The sequence below is a fragment of the Phyllobates terribilis genome, unplaced genomic scaffold, assembly GCF_046119375.1.
Source record: "Phyllobates terribilis strain yellow unplaced genomic scaffold, ASM4611937v1 Scaffold_2__4_contigs__length_985480577, whole genome shotgun sequence".
Lineage (NCBI taxonomy): Eukaryota > Metazoa > Chordata > Amphibia > Anura > Dendrobatidae > Phyllobates > Phyllobates terribilis.
This window is the reverse complement of record NW_027362762.1, coordinates 931769598-931792924: the sequence shown is the minus strand read 5'-3', so window position 1 is coordinate 931792924 and position 23327 is coordinate 931769598. Positions and strand designations below refer to the sequence as shown.

At 50.5% G+C, this 23327-nt stretch overlaps 1 protein-coding gene across 1 annotated transcript in view; it reads left to right on the top strand.

The window, feature by feature from the left end:
• The first annotated feature begins 224 nt into the window (after positions 1 to 224).
• BACH1 (BTB domain and CNC homolog 1) overlaps positions 225 to 23327 on the top strand; it is a 50280-nt gene continuing 27177 nt past the window's right edge. Inside the window, exon 1 of the mRNA XM_073668331.1 lies at positions 225 to 394. The gene's annotated coding sequence lies outside the window, so the exon portion shown is untranslated. The remainder of the gene's footprint in view (positions 395 to 23327) is intronic.

The following is a 23327-nucleotide window of genomic DNA, read 5'->3' as shown; positions in this document are numbered from 1 at the left end:
AGATTTATATGGATATAGATATAAATTAAAGGAATGTCACTGTATTTCATGTATGTTGGGACTTAGGTATAAAGCCTTTACTGTTCGTAGTGGAGTGCAGTAATATTATGGGAAGAGTCTTTCTACAGAAGAGGGTTTGGTGGATTCCTAGTATGATGCATCACTCATCAGCTGACTTCCACACGGCTGGGCCGGAGCAGATTAGCAGGCTGGTCTCTTACTTTCAACTTTTTCATAGTCCTTATCTCGCCTTCAAAAGTTCTCTAGAACTTTTTTTTTTCCTTCCCCATCGCAATATATATGCGAGCGTTTCCAGTAGAGATAAGGCACAGCGCGCACAGCACCTCATCTACTGCAAGGAAAAGCTGCAGAAAAATGAAGGATATTTCCTAAGGTAAGCACTTATATTACTAGGGGGCAATAAAGGATTAAAGGTCTGTTCCCAGGGGAGAAAAATCCATTGTAACATAGGTAAAAAATGCTGCGAAAATATTGAGGATTTACTGCACATGTCATTCTTTGCATTGCAAATCCGCCGCGCTGGCGAATTTGTGGATCTTCTCCTCAACAGAACATTTTTTTTTTTCAATGCGCTGGATCCGTTTTTGGTCCGCGTGTCATTTTTTACAGTCTGTCATCCGTTTTTCTCATAGGAAATAAATGGAAATAATAGAGGTACCAAAAACAAATATATCGAGATGACACATGGTTCGCATCCGTTTATTACAATACCCATTCACACAAATCAGATTAAAAATAGACATGTCTCCATTTTATTTATTTATTTTTTTCAATTAGTCTCCAAACAAAAGAAAAAACAACAACATGTGAACAGCTCCATAGACTAGAATGTTTTCAATCCAGGAAAAACATGAATAGAACACGTATAAGAATTACAGACGTCTAAATGAAGCGTTTTTTTTTTTTTACCCAGAATGCCTGCTGTGTGTGCGCCCCATGAAAATATACTCTAAAAGTCTACATTGTGCCCCCATAATCATGCGTTGTGATCAAGATAGACCGCAGTGCAATATAAAATGGGTAAAATGACAAATGTGCTTGCTAACGTTGGATATTTCTGAACCCCAAATCGCACTACCGTGAAGTGTGACAATCTTGGCATGTTAATTCAGAAAGGATTCCAGGCCTTGATTAACCTAAATAAGTAAGAAATCCAGGCCTTAAAAAAAGCATTGTAGAATTTTTATTTTTGTCCCATTTTAACACGAATACGGCAGTTATTTAAAGAGGACCTGTCGCTTGCTTAAAAAAAAATAGAGAAATGCCTTGTAAGAGTCCCTGATCTCTCCTTATTCTGCCGCTCTTTTTTGTTTTGTTCTGCGTCGCTCCATTGATGAGATATTCACATTTGATGTTTTTGGAGCGCAATATGTGAAATCTCTGCTTGCAGACCAACTGGGCATTTCTTCGGATTCTTCTCCTGTGGTGTGCGCTTTCATCTCTCCTTTCTAGATGCCGCCAGTGATAGCTCCACAGCGTCTGAATTGGCAGCTTCTGGATGGGAGGGGTGAAAGTGCAGGCCGCTGAGAAGATTCTGAAGAAACGCCCAGTTGGTCTACAAGCAGAGATTTCACATATCAGTTAACGCATGACTGTTCAAACCAAGCTCAGGCACTTGTTGCACCCTTGTTGTGGACAAAAAGGTCAGTTTACTGCCCAATCTACTTGTTTTTCATCTATCTCCTCAAATCTGTCAATCAAGGAAAAGAAGGGCAGATATAGAAGCACTGAACTGTTTGGTTACACTAAGTGCCAGCGCCTAGTTTGGACAGTTACTTTGTGCTGACAAACTCACTGTAAGGGCGCAGTCAGACGGTCGTATAAATCGGACCGAGATCGGAACGCAGTGCTCAGACTGCCCGACGGCCCTCCCATCCCGAGCATGACAGCTACATAGAAATACATGCAGCTGTTGCACTCGGTGCAGGAGAGCAGCCGGCCAGTCCGAACACTGCGTTCCGATATTGGTTCGATTTATACGACCGTCTGACTGCGCCCATGTCTTCCCTGTTTCTTGCTTCATTTTCTTCCACCTCTTGGAAGAAGCGCTACCTCTGTGCTGAATCACGCCACTTGGAAGATCTACAGAGGGTGGTGCCCAGACTGACGCACCCAAGAAGGAAGCGGCTCATGCCACAAGATGGTGACCACATTTCTACAAGTCAGACAGCAGGAGCTCGCTGGTGGTCACTATTGGATCACATGACCCAATGGACCTCAAGAAAATGTAACATTTAGAAAGAATATAGAAAAAACTATATATTTTAGCACTTTTATATGTGTTGGCACAATAGGCGCATAATGAAAGAAAATACCAGAGTGCCTCTTTAGTGCTCATTCAGACATCTATATATCACGATGTATTCTACCTGTGTAATCACCTTGTATATGGCGCTGTTCACATGTCTGGGTTTTTTGGGGGGCGAACCGTGTGGCAGCAAAAAATCTTGGTTGACAGGTCCTATTTTGCATGGATATAACCTGCCCACTCAAATCAGCGAGTCAGTAAGAATCATGGACACGGTATGGATGACATTCCTCTGCAGTCTGTGTGTCCATTCTTAACAGAAGTTTTGCAATTTGTTTTTTTTGCTTATTTTCTTTTCATACAAGAAAATCACAGAAGAAAAAAATGGAAGTTTGAATGAAGCTTTAAAGGGGCTTTCTAGCTTCAGGATAATAAAGTTTAATCACCGTGTGAATAGATAGTTGTACAACTTTATAATAAAATTTGTGTAAGGGTATGTGCACACGATCTGTACTGTCAGCGCTTTGAACGCAGTATACTTTACGCTGCGTCCAAAGCGCTGCACGCAGGTGAATCCGCATGTGTTCATTGAACCATGCGGATTCACCACATTCAATACATTGCACTCATCTAATTTCTCTTGCGGAGACCAGCAACTCCGTAAGAGAATTTGACAATCTGCGGTCTGGAAAGACACTCCGCATGTCAGTTTCCGCTCATGAGCTTCTACAAATCCCGTCCACTATGCTGCAACAGCTGGTCGTTGCAGGTTTGACGCTGCAGACCACTCAGCGTCAAACCCGCAGAGGCTCCTGACCTTGTGCCCATACCCTAAGGCCTCCTTCACACATCCGTGTTCAAACACATATGTGAAAAACTGGTACTGGTACCATCACTGTGTTATCAGTGTGTCATCACTGTGTAAGGCCGGTTTCACATGTCTGTACAGCATATTTCCGGTACAGGAAAAACCGGTATCAGAGATATCCATGTCCCATGTGTGTCACACGTGTGGCAACCGTGTGCCATCCGTGTGCCGCATCAGGAGCACACGTACAGGCGCCTGGGAATCAGTGTACAGTTAGCACTGTTCTCAAGCGCTGGGTGCTGAACACTGCCATCATCAAGGTTCCCTACCGGTGCTGCGATCAGCACCAGCAGGGACAATGATGAGAGTAGTAGTGTCTGCTTCCGCAGTGTCCCTGTGTAAAAATAATAAAATCCTTATATTCACCTGTCCGTAGATGTCCCCCGTTGTAATCCTCTGACCACTGACGCTGAGGAGCCGGGGAGAATGAACCGCTAAAGCGATAGGGGGATCTGCACTGAGCTCGGAAGCGGTGTCCTGTCACTGACTGAGCGCAGCTCCAGAGAGGCTCATTCTCCCCGGCTCCTCGGCATCAGCGGTCAGAGGCTTATAGCGGGGGACATCTCCGGACAGGTGAATATAAGAATTTTATTATTTTATTCTTATTTCTACACAGGGACACTGCGGGAGCAGACACTACTACTCCCAACATTGTACCTTGCTATTGCTGATCGCAGCGCTGGCAGGGAACAATGATGAGGGCAGTGTTCAGCACCCAGTGCTTGGGAACAGCGCTAACTGTACACTGATTCCCAGGCGCCGGTACGTGTCATACGGATGACACACGTTCAGCGTGAAACACTTTTGCGGACTGTGCATCCGCAAAAAAAGGACATGTCAGTGTGAATGCGTCTACATGTGTCAGTGTCATCGGTACATGTGGAAACTGTCACCACACGTACCGGACACACTGATGTGTGAAAGAGCTCTTATTAGTGTGTCTGTGTTTTCCATCAGTGTGTCATCAGTGTATCTGTGTTTTCCATCAGTGTATCTGTGTATTCCATCAGTGTGTCATCAGTGTATCTGTGTTTTCCATCAGTGTGTCATCAGTGTGTTATCAGTGTGTCTGTGTTTTCCATCAGTGTGTCATCATTGTGTCTGTGTTTTCCATCAGTGTGTCATCAGTGTGTCTGTGTTTTCCATCAGTGTGTCTGTGTTTTCCATCAGTGTGTCATCAGTGTGTCTGTGTTTTCCATCAGTGTCTCATCAGTGTGTCTGTGCTTTCCATCAGTGTGACAATGATGAGGGCAGCGTTCAGCACCTGGCACTTGGGAACAGCTCTAACTGTACACTGATTCCCAGACGCCGGTACGTGTGCTCCTGATGCGGCACACGGTTGTCACACATGTGGACACGGATATCCCCGGTACTGGTTTCTCCAGTACCGGTGTTACGCACACGCCCGGACTGACTGGCGTGAGCGTGGTTAGTGATCCCACTAGACCATGAACCAAGGAGTGCCTGGAGGGGCGTGACTAAGTATCAACTCGATCCGACCAAGGTCGCACGGCGGCTCAGTCGACTCTGTGAACCAGGGAGGAACCGAGCAGAGGGACCAGGTGCTACTCCAGGTCAGACCCCGGTCACAGCTGTTGACCCACACCGGGGAATGCAGGAACAGGCAGGCACAGCTGGTATGCAGACAGGTGGGTACTGGCAGACACGGCTGGTATGCAGACAGGCGGGTACTGGCAGGCATGGCTGGTATGCAGACTGGCAGATACTGGCAGGTAGGAACGCAGGCTGGATAGGAACCAGTACAGACTGGGATACAGGAACAGAGCCGCGGGTGCGGTGGACTAGCAGATCAGAACCGCAGGCGCGGAGGACAAGCGGAGCAGAGCAGAGCGAAACCGCAGGTGTGGTGGACAAGCAGAGCAGAGCGAAACCGCCGGTGCGGTGGACAAGCAGAGCAGAGCGAAACCGCTGGTGCGGTGGACAAGCGGAGCAAAGTGAAACCGCCGGTGCAATGGACAAGCAGAGCAGAGCGAAACCGCAGGTGCGGTGGACAAGCAGAGCCGAGCGAAACTGCAGGTGCGGTGGACAAGCAGAGCAGAGCGAAACCGCAGGTGCGGTGGACAAGCAGAGCAGAGCGAAATCGCAGGTGTGGTGGACAAGCAGAGCAGAGGAAAAACGCAGGTGCGGTGGACAAGCAGAGCAGAGCGAAACCGCAGGTGCGGTGGACAAGCAGAGCAGAAGGTGCAGGCAGACAGGACAGGGCTCTGTTCACATGGAACAGACTGAAAAATACAGGAAGATAGTTAGAACACAGGAGGTAGATACGGAGGCAGGGAAATGGGACAAGCAGAACCGCATACACACAAGGTACTTACAATGAAGTAGCGAGTGGACACAAAACTCACAAACAGAAGTACAGAGACAACGAGTTGGAGTTAGGTGCAGGTTCAGACACTGCAGGAAAAGGGGGGGTACGGACATAGAGACAAACAGGTAACGGGCTAGGACACAGTTCAGACAGGAACTGAACAAGATACAGGAACGAGCCTGGGAACTCAGCCCCCAGGGTTGCAGAAACAGACTAGAAGTCACAGATACAGATAATGGGCCTGGGTATACAGCCCCCAGGGTGGTGGAAACAGACTAGAAGTCACAGATACAGATAACGGGCCTGGGTATATAGTCCCCAGGGTGGCCGAACAGACTAGATACAGGACAGGACCTGGCAACTCAGTTGCACAGAACACACTGAAAGAAAGTGTTGCTTAGGCACCTCCTACTGGGTGGAGGGGGTTTAAGTATCCAGTGACTCACAACAATAGGCTGGGGACGCATTAGGAGTGCACACACAGTAACTATAAGAATCAGGCAGTAACCGCGCCGCCGCACTAAGCAATCAGACAAGAGACATGCACACAGCAGGTACTGGAGCAAAGTGTGCAGCCTGGACTGATAGGTAAGATGGTGGTCTTGCATGGTGGGAGGTGGTAAGCCATGCCAGCACGCCGCAAGGGATGTTACAGTACCCCCCCCCCCTTACGCCCCCTCTTCTTCAAGCCTGCAAGGATTTTCTGCAGAGAATTTGGAGGCCGATCCTTCTCTTCAAGAAGATTACCTCTTCTGTCCACTAGAGGGAACGAAACTGGTCTCACCATCTTGGTGACTAGGATGCTTCCTCCCATCGAGCTATCCTCAGCAACAGATTAAGTGAGTGAAGTACCAGGAACAGGACACAGGAAAGTCTCTCTCCATTTGTTAATATCGGGTAGCACCCCAAAGGATTCACGGGACAACTGGAGATCCTCCACCGGGTTGGAGGGGTGCAGACACTCGGGGGTAACCAGCGCCTTGACGTACACTTTGCCAAGCTTACTGGATGAAGTGGGCGAAGTACTAGGTACAGGGTGCAGAAAATTCTCTTTCCATTTGTTATCAGGTAGCACCCCGGAGGATTCAGGAGACAACTGGAAGTCCTCCGCCTGGTTGGTGGGGTGCAGAGACTTGGAGGTAGCCACCGCCTTGATGGACTTATTAACAGATTTATTAGAGATGGAGGATCCTTGCTTAGGGACCAACTTCAGTCTGGTTTCTGCGAGGCGGGACGGTACCTGAAGCCAGATCATTGGTACAATCGTCGAGACTGTGTGGGGACAATGCCTCCGCTTCCCTTCCTTCGGAGACTTCAGCGCACAGTGAGTCAGCGACTAGCAGATCTGGTGAAGAAGAAGAAGACACTGCTGACTGTCCTGAAGATATGGGGACTGGACACCCCTTGTACCTCAGCAGTCCCCCAGGAAACACCATGCTGGATCTCCAGACCTGAGCGGGCACTAGATCTCTCGGCTCTGGACGACCTGTGGGTAAACCAGACAGCACCTGGAATGTGAACTTCTTCATGAGTAATGCTCCAATATGGAGCTTAATTTGTCCAGACATATTTTGACTGTTTCTGAGTAAGGCTCGTCCTTCCGCTGACAATGCCCAAACCGGATTCTGGAGTTGTCGGACGGGAATCAGACACCGACTCTTCAAGGCTTTAAGCCCGAAACTTCCAGTTAATCCGAGGCCTTCACTTGCCATGGAGACAGTCATGGTTATCTGTGGAGAGGAAACACTAACTCCAAGGGCAGCCTCTCCTACAGGCCTAATGTCTTGGGATTCTCCAATCTTCACTGGACAATGACCATCAGGGTATCCCAAACAACCGCAGCGGGACCGCAATCCGATTTTGTGACGGGGCCATATCTCAAGAATGGAGAGGCGCAGGAGAAAAGAAAAACATCGCCGGATTCAGGAGAACAGCGGCATTTACACCAGTTAAAAAAAAATTACATATTTATGACAAGTGATAGATCCCTTTTAAAATGAATTAGGTTGCATAAAACTGAATTGACCAGATTATAAGACGTGCTTATACCCAGTAACATACTAAATATTTATTTGTCAGGGCCCACATAGTAAAACCTGCACTATCTTGTCCTGGAGACATTATTAATAGACCAGACACTAAAGGGGAAATCATCTGATGTGACACAGGGACTTTTCATTATGTAGGCGTGATAATGTGGAACTGTAGGGGTAGATGTCGACTCATTGCCAAAATGGGAGTCCCAAGTGTTCTCTAACAGTCAGAACTTCAGGCAAGAGGTTTCCAAAAATCTTTCTCATACTTGCACTACTAATTTTACTAATTTCCATTGTGCTTTAACTTTTTGTGAATGAATTCTGGTGCTTAACAGAGCAATTCAGTCCCAATAATTTAGGAATCAGGAAAGGTCCCAGATCACAGGCTCACTCTGATAATATGTCACTGTGGCAAGTTAGTAAGTCAGCATGGACATTTATGAGAATGCACTCTCATTAAGGGGGTTGTCTTTCATATGGATGTCATAGAGAGCCTTGGCCATTTATAAACCCATCTATTAGCCACAGTAGAGATGTCAAAGAGGGCTTCCTGCTCTGAAGGACACAGCTCTTTGCTGCATTATGTCATTCAGAGGAGAAGTTTACTGTCAGTATCCTTCATCAATCCCACCAGAAATGATAATAAATTGAAAAAGTAAATTCAGTAGGTAGGGTCTGTGACGCGCCCCCAGGGCCGTGGGGTACTCGGCAGCCGGGCCTATGGACACTGGGGGGGGGGGGTATGTCACAGTGGCTGGCTCGGTCCGTGGCCCAGGGCAGTCAACCAAAAAGGGGATTATAACTTGGATAGAAAATAAAGATAAAGTAAATAGTTTGTGACGCCACCTATGGTACCTGGTAAAGTTTACCAGCACTGCTGCAGACCTCCGGGGGTGTTGGGATGGCAGCTGAGGTGTTTCTGCTCCCCACAGGTGGAGCGGGCCCCCAGGGCAGTGTGGATTTTGATGGTGAGTGGTGATGCTGGGACTTGTAGTGCAGGCGGGATGGCGCAGTAGGAGTAACTGACAGAGACAGGGGATTCACTTCAATATCTTTACTGGTGCGGATGTCAGGTACGGTCCAGGGTACTCAGTAGGATGGGTGCACTTCAGGACTTCTCCCCAGTGAGCGGGTATAAGGCCTCCTGGTCGGTGTCTGCCTCTCTGTATGCTCCTTGCCAGCCTGCAACTGGGCCTAGCTTATGTGTCGTGCTGTTCCTTCACCTGTCGCTCTGCAGTAGGACCTTCTGCTGGTGTGGAGCCCCTGAGGGTTCAGTTGCCACAGAGATACTGCACCTCACTTGAGGTGTGGTGTCTCCCTTCTCTCAGGTAAGATGGGAGTGCTGCACGGAACCCCAAACACCTGCATCCATCACTACACTGCTCCAGGCCGGCTGGAGTGGCAACATGCAGAGCGCAGCTGCTGAACCCTGTCCCTGGCTGGAGTGGGGGGAACCCAAAGTTAGGGGGAACCAATAGTGGGTGTGGGTGGAGGAAGCAGATACAGGAAGCACTGATACAGTAGATATAAAAGAGGGAAGCCATCTTAGGGTGGCAGACTAGTAGTTGGAGAGCAGTCAGAGCTCTGCTCCATAAGTTAGGGCCCAGGATAAAGGCCCCGGAGGGGAGCAGGGAGTAGGCTCCGTTCTACGAAAGGATCCCAGGGGGTACGCCGCATGCAGGACGGCACCCGTACGCCCCGCTCCTGCCAGGTGTCAGGAGGGATAATTTGCTTCATTTTAATCCCCAGGGGGTCAGGTTGGTCCCGGATCCGACGTACAGGAAGGACTTCAGCATACCTGAGTGAGATTGAGAGTGGGCAGCGTAGGGCAGCGGAGAGAAGGACCAAGTGTGAAGACGGTCAAAGTAGGAACACGAGAAAGTGGGGTTCCGCCAGGCATTCCTAAGCTGCTTGAAGAAGGATTGAACCCCTGCCCGGTGAACGCAGCGTGACGAGGGAGGCCTTCACCTGTAAAGTGCACTTGTGAATTGCCTAAGAACTGTAAGTAAAACCTTGGATGACTGCATCGAACAGCCTCTGTCTGTTTCTTCACCGGCGCCATTAATCCTCACCGCACTACAACGCCCAGCGCACCAAACATCTATTTTTACACTGCCCTGAGGCCCGCTCCGCCTGCGGGGAGCCGTACCATTTTTAGCTGCCCTGACATCTGCCTCAGAGGACTGCTGCAGCGCTGGTGATCCTCACCAGACACCACAGGTGGCGTCACAAACTCTTTGAACATTAGCTAATAGTCGGTATCCCCTTTTGTGCACTGACCGCCCTGGGCCAGCCACCGTGATTCCTCCCAAAGAGTACCCCACGGCCCTGGGGGCGAGTCACTGGCAACCACTATCCCTGGTCGCCGGGGGCTTCATGGTTCCTGGTCCTGTAATGGGTCTAGCTTCAGGTCTGCCAGGGACTTGTAGTCCTCCTGGAATGCCGGTGATCCCTACTGGGTATAAAGGACCCTGTAGGCACGGACCCGGTGTCCGGTTCGTATTTTGGGGTGAGCCTATGATGCTCCTCTGCCCCCTAAACTCCTCTCTCCTCTCCTCTTGCCGTCGGCCACACTCGGGGCCCTCACAACTCAGCAGCAGACGTTCTGAGTGTTCGCTGCTCTCAGCGTCAGCACGCTCTCAGACTATCTGACTCTGTCTGACTGATCTGAACTGCCTGGCTCCACCCTCCATATATATATCCCTAACGGGCTCCAGTGCTGGTATGAGGTGGAAGGGTAGAGGTATTTGTATGTAGTGAGGGCGTCTTGTGGAGAAGTCCATCCATGCACCCTGGGTCCTGTGGTACCTGTGAACAGCAGGGTGCCAGATTACCCCCTAGTACAATTCAGTACTCCCAGACTGAAGCATTTTTGCAAAACAGGTTAACAACAATAACAACAATTAAGTTACAGTATGTCCCGTAACCAGGTGTCCATTTCACCTATGAAAGAGTAACAGGGAGAACATGAGGGACCCGCCTGAAAAACCCTCAACGTAGGCCCTGGGCGTGGCTACAGGGCATAAGTGATCCAGGTGCTGGACCACATCTTCGGCCACGCCAAACGGGTTTTTGTTCAGTGGTCAGTTAAGGGGCACTTTTGATGAGTGCAGACTATATACAACACAGTTTTTGGCTGCTCACAGTCCTCAGCCTACAAGTCTTTGTACCCTGACTTGTAACTAAAGGCACACATTAATTTCAGTTTATACAATAAACATTAGGCAATACCCAACTGGGTAACTATTTACAATTTAGGCACTTCATGCTTATTCCCTCAACCGGGCAGGGATTTGTCCTTGTCTGCTGCGTGTGGACCTTCGTAGCACTGGGGTGTCACTAGTGTCTGTGCGTGCACTTTCTGTTAATCTAGCAGGTGTACGTGCTGGTACATTATAGAACTGCCTTAATCTCTCTATGGGACTGGCAAGTACACTGTCCACTGGGCCTTCAGGCTCTGTCTCAACGGGTAATCCTCCTCTTACTGGGGACTCTTCCTGTTCCTGAGCAGGTTCTAGCAGAGCGCTCACAGGTTCTTCTTGTGGCTGATAGAAGTGTATTAAGGGTATAATCACTGCTCCATCAAGTTGAGGCCAGTCCACAGCGAAATCTCCTAGAACTGTGTGAAGCACGTCTTCCTTGGGTTCTTCTGGTGCTATAGGAGGTACTTCTTCCGTTGTCTACAGTAGACTTGGGCACACTTTCAGATGGTCTCTTGATACTGTTACAGTTGTTTTTCCTCCATCTTTGCTAATCAGGCAAGTTTTACTGTTGTCAAATCTGGAGTTTAGCACTGTGTCGGGCTCTCTTTCCCACTGGTCATCGAGCTTGTGACTTCTTCTTATCCGTTTTAGCACTATCTCTCCAGGTGCCAAGGGTTCTGCCGGTGCATGTTTATTGTACTGTTCTTCCTGTCTTTCCCTTACTCTGTTCAGACTGTCTTCGACACAGGCCTGTACTCTCCTGTACTGGTCTTGCCGATTTGTATCCCGGTCTTCAGTGGACATATCTGCTTCTGGTTCTACCACTCCGAGTTCCAGGTCCATGGGCAACTTTCCGGGTCTTGCTCTCAAGAGGTACGCTGGGGTACAATTTGTGGAACTCACAGGTATGTGATTCTAAAGATCTACCAGGTCAGGTAGTTTGTCTGGCCACTGATTTCTTTCTTCCAAGTGTAAGGTTTCCAGCAGGTCTATGATGATGTTGTTCATTTTCTCACACAAACCATTGGTCTGAGGGTGGTAAGGCGTAGTCCAGATCTTTTTGCATCCGTACAGGTGGCAGAATTCTTTAAACAGCTCGGCTTCAAAGGCAGGGCCTTGATCTGTCAGCACTTTGTCCGGGTATCCATGGGGTCTGCAGAAGTAGGCTTGGAACATTCTTGCTGCAGTTTCTGCTGTCCGATCCTTGACAGGGGCTACCACCAGGAACCGGGAATAATGATCCACCATGGTCAGTGCATAGGAGTAGCCTGACCTGCTGGGTGACAGCTTGACGTGATCCAGAGCGACGATCTCCAGGGGCTGGGCTGTCTTGATGGACTGCAAGGGTGCTTTCTGGCTGCCGTAGTCTTTTCTTCTGAGGCTACAGGGCCCACAATTCCAAAACCACCTCTCTATGGAGCTCCGCATTCCAACCCAGTAGAACTGGTCCTTCAGCAGGGTTTCCAGCTTCTTACAGCCAAAGTGACCTGCTTGATCGTGGTAGGCTTCCAACACCATCTGGATATCTGTTCTGGGTACAACAATCTGCTACACCATTTCATGGGTCTTGGGGTTGACATATCTTCTGCACAGCTTCTCTCTGTAGATGAACAGCCGGCTTCTTTCATTCCACAGTTGTTTGGCTTGTGGAGGAGCATCCTTCTCCAGGTGGGAACCTTCCTGGGTGATCAGTCTTTTGATAAGGCTGACAACCGGGTCACTGTCCTGGATCTCCTTCCAACTGTGGTGGGGTAGAGGATTCAGCGTCCTTCCCTGACTTCTTCTGGTGACGTGTTGCTCATGGACCACTCCGCTTCGGTGGAAAGCAGGTAATTCAACTTCCTCTAAATCATCCACTTCATCCTCGGTGTCTGACTGGTGAGGCATCCTTGACAGGGCATCAGCATTGGTGTTCTTGTGACCTGCCCGGTACTTGATGGTGAACTGATAATTCGGCAGTCTGGCCACCCAATGCTGTTCCATGGCTCCCAACCTGGCTGTCTCCAGGTGTGTCAAGGGATTGTTGTCAGTAAAAGCTGTAAACTTAGTTGAGGCTAGGTAATGCTTGAACCTTTCAGTGATAGCCCAGACCAAGGCCAAGAACTCCAGCTTGAAGGAACTGTAGTTCTCCGGGTTCCTCTCGGTAGGGCGTAGCTTCCTGCTGGCATACGCAATTACCTTCTCTCTTCCATTTTGCTTCTGGGACAACACAGCTCCCAGTCCCTCGTTGCTGGCGGTGTACAGCAGGAAAGGCTGGCTGTAGTCAGGGTAAGCCAGGATTTCTTTACCAGTCAGGATTTCCTTCATTACTGCAAAGGATTCAACCTGTTCTTTGCCCCACTGGAATGGGGGACTCTTTCCTCTTTTGGACTGTCCTACCAGGAGGTCTTGTAGAGGTGCTACCTTTTTGGTATAGTCCTTTATGAACCTCCTGTAGTACCCGACCAGTCCCAGGAATTGCCGTACTTCTTTGATGCTTCTCGGCTCAGGCCACTTCTGGATGGCAGTAACCTTCTTCGGGTCTGGTGCTACTCCCTCTGAGCTGACTATGTGTCCCAGGTACTGAACCTTCTGCTTGAGCAAGTCGCATTTAGAAGGCTTTAGTTTCATCCCATACTGGGACAATGCTTCAAATACCTCCGTCAGGTGCTTCAGATGGTCCTCATACGTCCTCGAGTACACGATAACGTCATCCAGGTACAGCAGCACTGACTCGAATTTCCGATGTCCCAAGCAACACTCCATCAGCCTCTGGAACGTTCCGGGTGCGTTGCAGAGTCCAAACGGCATACTGTTGAACTCGCACAGTCCCATCGGGGTGGTGAAGGCCGTCTTCTCCCGGTCTTCCTCAGCAACAGAGACTTGCCAGTACCCGCTAGTGAGATCCAGTGTAGAGAAGTAATTGGTAGATTTTAGTGCAGCCAGGGATTCCTCTATACGGGGCAAAGGGTATGCATCTTTATGTGTTATGCAATTTACCTGTCTATAATCAACACACATCCTCATGCTACCGTCCTTTTTCCTGACCAGGACCAGGGGAACTGCCCAAGGGCTACAGCTGTCCCTTACTACCCCTGCCTTTTTCATGTCACGCAACATTTCCTTGGCTTGCTGATAATGTGCTGGTGGTATGGGCCAGTAACGCTCCTTGATGGGTGGATGGTTACCGGTGGGTATGTGATGTTGTACCCCTTTAACCCTTCCAAAGTCAAGTGGGTGTTTACTAAACACTTTGTTCATATTCCTGAACCACTCTGTAAACACCGTGTTTCTGATGGACAGGAGTGGCGTCAGTCCCAACATGGAGCTGTTGACACCAATCCTCCAGCTGAGCTTCGGAGTCGTTGTCCTCATCTGTATCTGGTGGGGTCAAGGATTCCACTGTGTGTATGGCATCATCATTCACAGTGTACAATTTAGCAACAGTGGCATACCTTGGCAATTTGACTTCCTCCTCCCCACAATTTAGGAGACGTACAGGTACCCTCCCATTGCGTACATCAACTACCCCTCTAGCAGTTAGGAGTGTAGGTCTGTGCTCTGAGCTAATGGGCTCCACTACCGCCTGATAGCTCTGTCCCTTGAGACCTATTGCTGCCCTACACCAAATCAGCATTTCACTCATTGGGGGAATCACAATGGGTATCGGGTTTGTCACCCGTACATTACCAATCTCACCACCTGTTAGCTTTACCTGTTGCTGGTACAGGAGGGCTCGAATCTCTCTCTGGAGCACCTTCCTCTGCCCTGGTTTGGCAGTGTCAGCAATCTGTTGGAGCAAAAACAACACTTCTCCCAAACAGTTACCAACAATATTTGTACCAAGTATCGTATACAAGTCTATATCACCGTGGGGTACTCGGCAGCCGGGCCTATGGACGCTGGGGGGGGTATGTCACAGTGGCTGGCCCGGTCCGTGGCCCAGGGCGGTCAACCAAAAAGGGGATTGTAACATGGATAGAAAATAAAGATAAAGTAAATAGTTTGTGATGCCACCTGTAGTACCTGGTAAGGTTTACCAGCGCTGCTGCAGACCTCCGGGGGTGTTGGGATGGCAGCTGAGGTGTTTCTGCTCCCCACAGGTGGAGCGGGCCCCCGGGGCAGTGTGGATTTTTATGGTGAGCGGTGATGCTGGGACTTGTAGTGAAGGCGGGATGGCGCAGTAGGAGTAATTGACAGAGACAGGGGATTCGCTTCAATAACTTTACTGGTGCGGATGTCAGGTACGGTCCAGGGTACTCGGTAGGATGGGTGCACTTCAGGACTTCTCCCCAGTGAGCGGGTATAAGGCCTCCTGGTCCGTGTCTGCCTCTCTGTATGCTCCTGGCCAGCCTGCAACTGGGCCTAGCTTATGTGTCGTGCTGTTCCTTCACCGATCGCTCAGTAGTAGGACCTTCTGCTGGCAACCACTATCCCTGGTCGCCGGGGCCTTCGTGGTTCCTGTAATGGGTCTAGCTTCAGGTCTGCCAGGGACTTGTAGTCCTCCTGGAATGCCGGTGATCCCTACTGGGTATAAAGGACCCTGTAGGCACGGACCCGGTGTCCGGTTCGTATTCTGGGGTGAGCCTATGATGCCCCTCTGCCCCCTAAACTCCTCTCTCCTCTCCTCTTGCCGTCGGCCACACTCGGGGCCCTCAAAACTCAGCAGCAGACGTGCTGCGTCTTCGCTGCTCTCAGCGTCAGCACGCTCTCAGACTCTCTGACTCTGTCTGACTGATCTGAACTGCCTGGCTCCACCCTCCATATATATATCCCTAACGGGATCCCTCTGCTGGTATGAGGTGGAAGGGTGGAGGTGTTTGTATGTAGTGAGGGCCTCTTGTGGAGAAGTCCATCCATGCACCCTGGGTCCTGTGGTACCTGTGAACAGCAGGGTGCCACATCTGCAATGCTCCTCATTAAATAGGCTTCCCTCTGTCCTTGTCATGTGGTGTCTATACCATACCACCATACAGTGTCCATATAAAGCCCCAAACAATACATAATAACACCTCGTTGTGGTTGGGCACATGTTGGGTGAGAGCAATGGTGAAGGAGGTCACTCGATAATTTACCTTTGGTTTATATACGACTCTGAACTTAGTTGAGACTGTAAATCCAGTACAAAAGTCATGTCATGTATTTTCCATTTCCTCCTAATATACTGATCATTTTACCTTTTAGGGCAGTGTTCCTCAACTCCAGTCCTCAAGAGCCACCACCAGATCATGTTTTCAGGATTTCCTTAGTATCGCCCATGTGATAATTCTATCACCTTTGCAATACTAAGGAAATAATGGAAACATGATCTGTTGGTGGCTCTTGAGGCCTGGAGTTGAGGAACACAGATCTAGGGTTTTCTTTCATTTGCTTGTAGCTAAGCTGTGTAATCTTATGTAAAATTGTACCTCTTATCTATTTGTAAAAAACTGTGCAATGGCCTAAAACTGGAGGGTCTGTAGAGCCTCATGCCTTTGTGATCCACTGATATCAGTCAGAACACAGTTGCAATGGGCTCGGACTGGCCCACTGGAGAGCCGGAGAATTCCCCGGTGGGCCGCTGTGAAGAATTGCTAATGAGTAGTGCTAAAACACTTGATTCAATATTTACAGAGAAAGGCATCATCTACTAATTTCTTACACAAACTACCCAGTTTAATATTATTTAGAAGCTTAAGTAAATTTGTCTTCTAGGATCAGGTAATTTTTGCCCCTTGATTCAATGTTACTGGCTTGATCCGAAAATCAGAGGAAGCCCTGTTGGCATATATTGCTACACACCACCAACATGGCCACTAACTGCCAGCAATCAGTGCGGCATTATGTACTGCTATGTAAGTGCAGTTTACTAAAGGGGTATTTCCATAAATGAAAAGTAGGTCCAGAAGAGGTCACACGTCTGGGGTCCTCACCTGTTGGGAGAACCTTGTCTAATGGCACCATTAGGTGCAATCTCCACTCACTTCGTCTGTGAATGAAACTCATAGATCTAAGTCTGAGTTCAGACAAGTATATGAAAAATCATCCAATCTTCATACAGAAGAAAAGGACGATTTTCATCAATATTGTCATCCCTAGTCCTTCCGTGCGTTCGGTTTTTCTTCCATCCATATGGCATGCGATTTAACACATCAACATTGAAAAAGATTGATAAGACGAAATCTAGTTGGAAGTGAATGGGCATGGGAAGAGACTAGTGCATGCTGCAATTTTTTTTTCGTTGGAGAGGGCTGAGGTCCGGGCTCTGCGTGACAGGTCGTGTTCTTTTACACCAAATTCCCCCAACCATGTCTGTATGGATCTTGTACACCGGGCACAGTCATGAGGAGCAGAAAGGGGTCTTCCCCAAACTTTTCCCATAGAGTTGGAAGCTAAAACTGTCCTAGATGTCTTGTGCTGAAGTATTAAGATTTCCCAACACAGAAACGAAGGGTTTGAGGTACCAAACTGTACAACGTCACAATGCAGTCAGGGGTAATGTTCTCCTGAAATCACCAAACCCAGACGGGTCCATGAAACGCAGATAGAGAAGTGTAATCTGCACAGAACACGTTTCCTCCAGAGTCCAGTGGTGGCGGCTTTGCACCACTCCATCCGAAGCGCGCCATTGTGCTTGGTGATGTACGGCTGCATGCAGCTGCTCGACCATGAAGCTCCTGGCGGGGGCGCAGTGTTTGTACTGATGTTAATACCAGAGGAGGTCTGGACTCTGCAGTTATGGAGTCAGGAGAGCGTTGGGATCTTTTCTGCCCCCTGCTCCTCAGCACTCGGCCCCCTGCTCTGGAATGTTACGGGGTCTCCTCTTCGTGGCTGAGTTGCTGCGGTTCCTTCTACTTCATAATATTATCACTCACAGGTGATGGGGGAAGAAATGTCACGAAAGAACCTGTTACACCGGTGGCTCCTATTACAGGATCGTGCTGGTATCTGTGACCTCTGCACCACCGGATGGATGTTATACATCAAGGGCAAAGGGCACAATGTTTTACACCGGGAGTGAGGGGCCAGATGTTATACACTGGGTGAAATGGGGCCGGATGTTATACACCAGAGGGGAGGGGCTGGATGTTATATATCGGGGGCGAGGGGCTGGATGTTATACACCAGAGGGGAGGGGCTGGATGTTATATACCGGGGGCGAGGGGCTGGATGTTATACACCAGAGGGGAGGGGCTGGATGTAATATACCGGGGGCGAGGGGCGCCGGATGTTATACACTGGGTGAAATGGGGCCGGATGTTATACACCAGGAGGCGAGGAGCCAGATGTTATACACCGGGGGTGAGGGGCCGGATGTTATACACCGGAGGCGAGGGGCCGGATGTTATACACCAGGGGCGAGGGGCCGGATGTTATACACCAGGGGGGAGGGGCCGGATGTTATACACCAGGGGAAGGGGCCGAATGTTGCACACCGGGAATGAGGGGCCAGATGTTATACACTGGGTGAAATGGGGCCGGATGTTATACACCAGGGGCGAGGGGCCGGATGTTATACAGCGGGGACAAGGGGCAGAGTGTTATACAGTGGGGGCGAGGGGCCGGATGTTATACGCTGGGGGTGAGGGGCCGGATGTTATACACTGTGGGGAGGGACTGGATGTTATACAGTGGGGACGAGGGGCTGGATGTTATACACCGGAGGCGAAGGGAGGAGTGTTATATGTGACGCCCAGCGGCGCTTGGTATCACAGATCCTAGAAGAGTGCATTGATGGATTCCTCCACAAGAGGCCCCCATAAACATTCACACATCTCCACCTTCCACCTCAGACCAGCAGAGGGAGCCCGTTAGGGATATAAATAGGGAAGGTGGAGCTAGGCAGTTCAGTTCCTCTGGAGAGTTCAGCAAGTACAGACCTGAATACAGAGTCGAGCTCAGTCTAGTCAAGTCTGTTGAGAGAGTTCCTGCAGTAGAGAAGCCTGAGCGAGGTCAGCCTGCAGTGCAGCATAGTTCAGACTCAGTTGTAGCTCAGAATAGTGAGCTTAAGGTGTGCCGGCGCCATAAGATCGGTGAAGCGCGGCAAGCTGCCGTTAGTGTGAGAAGCCTAGTGAGGGCCCGAGCGCAGCCGAAGGCGAGTGGAAAGTGAGTAGCAGTGGGGGCAGAGGAGCTTACCCAGCTCACCCCAAAACATATACCGGACACCGGGTCCGAGCTTACCGGGATCTCTACGACCCAGTAAGGCATAACCGCAATCCCTGGAGAACTACAGGTCCCAGGTTCACCAGAGAGCTGATACGTAACAGAGCCAGGAGACACATAGGCCCCGTAAGCTGGGAGCGTCCACTCCAAGAGAAGGCCCTACCACAACGTCAGCCGGTGCTGGACAGAGACAAAGTTAGGCCTAGCTTCATCCAGGTCAGAAACTTACTACGCAGAGGCAAGAAACAGGAGGCCCTACACCCGCTCATTGGGGAGGATCCTGATATGCACCCTTCACCCTACAGTGCTCCAGGATGTGCCTGAATTTCCATCAGTAAAGGTACTGAAGTGACTACTGTGTCAGTCCCCGTTCTTGCTCTGACCTGGCTGGGTCTCGCCTGTCCTGCATCCCCCTCTCCGTACGCTGCCCTGAGGCCTAGCTCCACCTGTGGGGAGCTATACCATCGAGCTGCCTTATCACCGGCCTCAGTGGACTGCCGCAGCGCTGGTGATTCTCACCAGAAACCACAGGTGGCGTCACGAACTTTCATAGAGTTAACCAATAATCCCCTTTTAAAAGTTGACCCCAGGGTACGGGCCCGGGAGCCGACCACCGCGACATCCCCAAGGCCAGGCAAAGGCCCGGGTACCGAGTCGTCCCCATCCCCCTGGGCTTGTCATATACACCGAGGGGGAGGGGCAGAGTGTTATACACAGGGGCGAGAGGCCGGATGGTATACACCGGGGGGAGGGCTAGATGTTAGACACTGGGGGGAGGGTCCGGATGTTATACAATGGGGGAGGGGCCGGATGTTATACGCGGGGGCGAGGCGCAGAGTGTTATACTCCGGGGGCGAGGGACCAGATATTATACACCGGGGGCGAGGGGCAGAGTGTTATACACCGGTGGGGTGAGGGGCCGGATGTTATACAGTGGGGACAAGGGGCAGAGTGTTATACAGTGGGGGCGAGGGGCCGGATGTTATACGCTGGGGGTGAGGGGCCGGATGTTATACACTGGGGGGGCTCTGGATGTTATATGACTCGCCCCCTGGGCCGTGGGGTACTCGAAACCGGGTCTTCTGGTGTACGGTGCTGATGGGGGTAGTAGTGGCAACCCGGTCCTGTGGCTCAGGGCGGTCAGACCAATGTTGTGGCAGTCTATTTATAGATTTGTGAATGTCCGACTACGCCACCCATGGATTGCGGTCAGGGATAACCGCCGCTGCGAGGCAGACCGCTGAGGCTGGTGTTGGTGTGCAGCACAGGGGTAGGATAACTCCCCACGGGAAGAGTGTAGCCTCAGGGCAGTGTAAGAGGATGCTGGGGGTGATGGTGCAGGCGCAGGACAAATCACACAGAGTCCAATGATGCAGTTCAGGGTCTTTTACTCACAGTTGTTATCCAAGTCACTTCTGTCAGCAATGACTGCCCAAGCCGTGCTGCGTCCACCAGGTGAGGGGCTCGGCCAACCCCCAGGCAATTCAGGAGTATGGTACAGGACCCCCTTCTGTCCTTTCTCTGGCCTCTCGTGCCCCACCAGTGTCCTGACTTCTGTCCGGCTACCACGGACCGTGTCGGGTAAGCGTTGACCTTCACTTCCCGCTATCCTATATGGTGCCTTCCTAGCAGGTTTAGCGGGGGGTCGCACCAATAAATGGTCATAACTTCCGGTTCTTGGCTGAGGGTAGATTCGCCTCCACCAACTTAGGGATCCAGTACCTTTCCACAGCCTGACCCTTCCACCCGATATAATGGGGTATGCAACGGTTACTGGCCGTTCTGCACCCTTAGGGTCCCTTCTGCCTTCTTGTTTCTGGAGCCTTTCCACTCCTCTGTCTCTTCTCCTTCTTCTCTTCTCCTCTCTGGCCCCGGCCTTTTCTCTAGGCCTGCCTCGTGGAGCTGAGCTCAGCCTGAGCCGCTGCTCCCTGTCGGCTCTCTCTCCCTTCTGCTCTGACTGACTTCCCTCCTAAGATGGCCCCCACCTTTTATCTGCTTCTCTGTGTCTGAGCTCAGGTGACCTGCACACAATGAGCTCCTTCCTATGCTCCAGAAACCGCCCCTTTCTGCTCCTACACCACTGGGTTCTCTTCCCCCCTCCCCACTCCAGCCAGGGACATGGTCAGTTGTGCCTGCATAAATGGGAGCACCGTTGAGCTGTCCCCTGGAAATGGTGTGTGTGTGTGTGCGCAGCTAACTGAGCAATGGTCCATAATCCATCCTTACCTGGGAGTGGAATATCACACCTCTGGGTGAGGTGCAATACCCCTGTAGCAACATAGCCCTCGGGGCGCTACATATACAGTGGGGACAAGGGGCTGGACGTTATACACCGGAGGCGAGGGGAGGAGTGTTATACACCGGTGGCGAGGGGCAGAGTGTTATACACCGGGGGCGAGGGGCCGGATGTTATACACCGGGGGGAGGGGCCAGATGTTATACACTGGGGGAGGGGCCGGATGTTATACACTGGGGGAGGGGCCGGATGTTATACACAGGGGGAGGGGCCGGATGTTATACACTGGGGGAGGGGCCGGATGTTATACACAGGGAGGGATGGGCTAGATGTTAGACACTGGAGGGAGGGGCCGGATGTTATACACCGGGGGCGAGGGGCAGAGTGTTATACTCTGGAGACGAGGGGCCGGATATTATACACCGGGGGCGAGGAGCAGAGTGTTATACACCAGGGGCGAGGGGCCGGATGTTATACACTGGGGGGGAGGGGCCGAATGTTATACACCGGTGGCGAGGGTCAGAGTATTATACACCGGAGGTGAGGCGCCGGATGTTATACACCGGGGGCGAGGGGCCAGATGTTATACACTGGGGGGGGCTCTGAATGTTATACAGTGGGGACGAGGGGCTGGATGTTATACACCGGAGGCGAGGGGAGGAGTGTTATACACCGAGGGGGAGGGGCCAGATGTTATACACCGGGGGCGAGGGGCCGGATGTTATACACCGGAGGGAGGGGTCGGATTTTATACACCGGGGGGAGGGGCTGGATGTTATACACCAGGGGCGAGGGGCAGAGTGCTATACACTGGGGGTGAGGGGCCGGATGTTATACACCAGGGGCGAGGGGCAGAGTGTTATACACCGGGGGAGTGAGGGGCCGGATGTTATGCACTGTGGACAACAGGAAGGATGGTATGGCGGTATTATAGCACTGTATGATGGTGTGCCAGTATTATAGCACTGTATGATGGAATTGGCGGTATTATTTAAGCGCCGTATGCCACTAGTTGAGCATGATTGTACTTTGCAGCGAAGATAAATCTTACTTTGCTGATACTGTATCACTCAGTAAGCCGCTTTCCTAGGTTTTTACACTGCTGTACACTGGAATATTTCCTGATAATACGACCTGATCATGTAATTATGACAGCACATGGTACGTTGGGAGTAAAACAGAACATTCGATCCGGGGGGGTTCAGCAGAATCACTTGTTTCGGTTGTATTTCTGGTAATTGTTGTGCTGTGATGAAATATTCAGTTACACAACAGCTTCAATGGTGGAGTGAGGAAACGCTGATTCATCCCCTGTCAGCAGCACCACAGTGAGTCAGCACCAGAGACCTGACACCAGGGTGCAAACTGCTGTCCACTGGGGATCCCGCCTCATCCCAGGAAACCTGACCCCTCAGGCACGACAATGTGAAGAGAATAGATGGCTATAGTGTTATAACCCACTATTATACTATATTATGATGCATCTACTTCCTTATAGTGTTTGGTCAAGGAACCTCACTGAAACAAATAAGAATTAAAGGGTTATTCCCAATCCATAGTATAGGGGGTTTCTTTCTAAACGTTGGTAATCCGACTAATGGGACCCCACAGATTCCGAGAAGGAGGCTCCTGAACCCATGAACGAGGCAGAGACCCGTCTAGAATTGAATAGATGGTGCATTCTCGACCTCCTTTCCATTCATTGTCAATGGGACTGATGGAAATTGTTCCAGTCCCATAGACAATGAATGGAGCAATGTATTTTTGTGCTTCATTTAACATGGGGTTTGCACAGCCCAGTTCCCAGGATCCAGAGCCCCAATCATGAGGACGTGGGGAGCCGAGTGGTATGACCCCCATTGATCAGTTAGGGATCTACTATCCTATGGATTGGGGATCATGTACTAGTTTGGAAATAACCCTTTAAATAACAATGGGTGGATCTGCTGCCCAATCAGACAGTCTTTGATTTCTGCTGCGGAAATACATCGGCTTGTCAGTATGCCATTCAGTATAATAGTGGTGGCTAATGCCCCCTAAAAATGGCAGCCACAGGTCAACCATAACAAACTCACTGCGGGCTCAGCACCTTCCATAATTATCATGTGCAAACATGGCTTTCACTCCATGGGGAACACCGCCTCCGTGAATCAGTGACAGGGGTCACAGGACCCCCGTTCTCCTGGTAGGTGAGGGCATCTTTATGGATAGTTCCCAACAGTGCCAAATTATCAGGGACTATTGAACACTATCCCCGCCAATTTG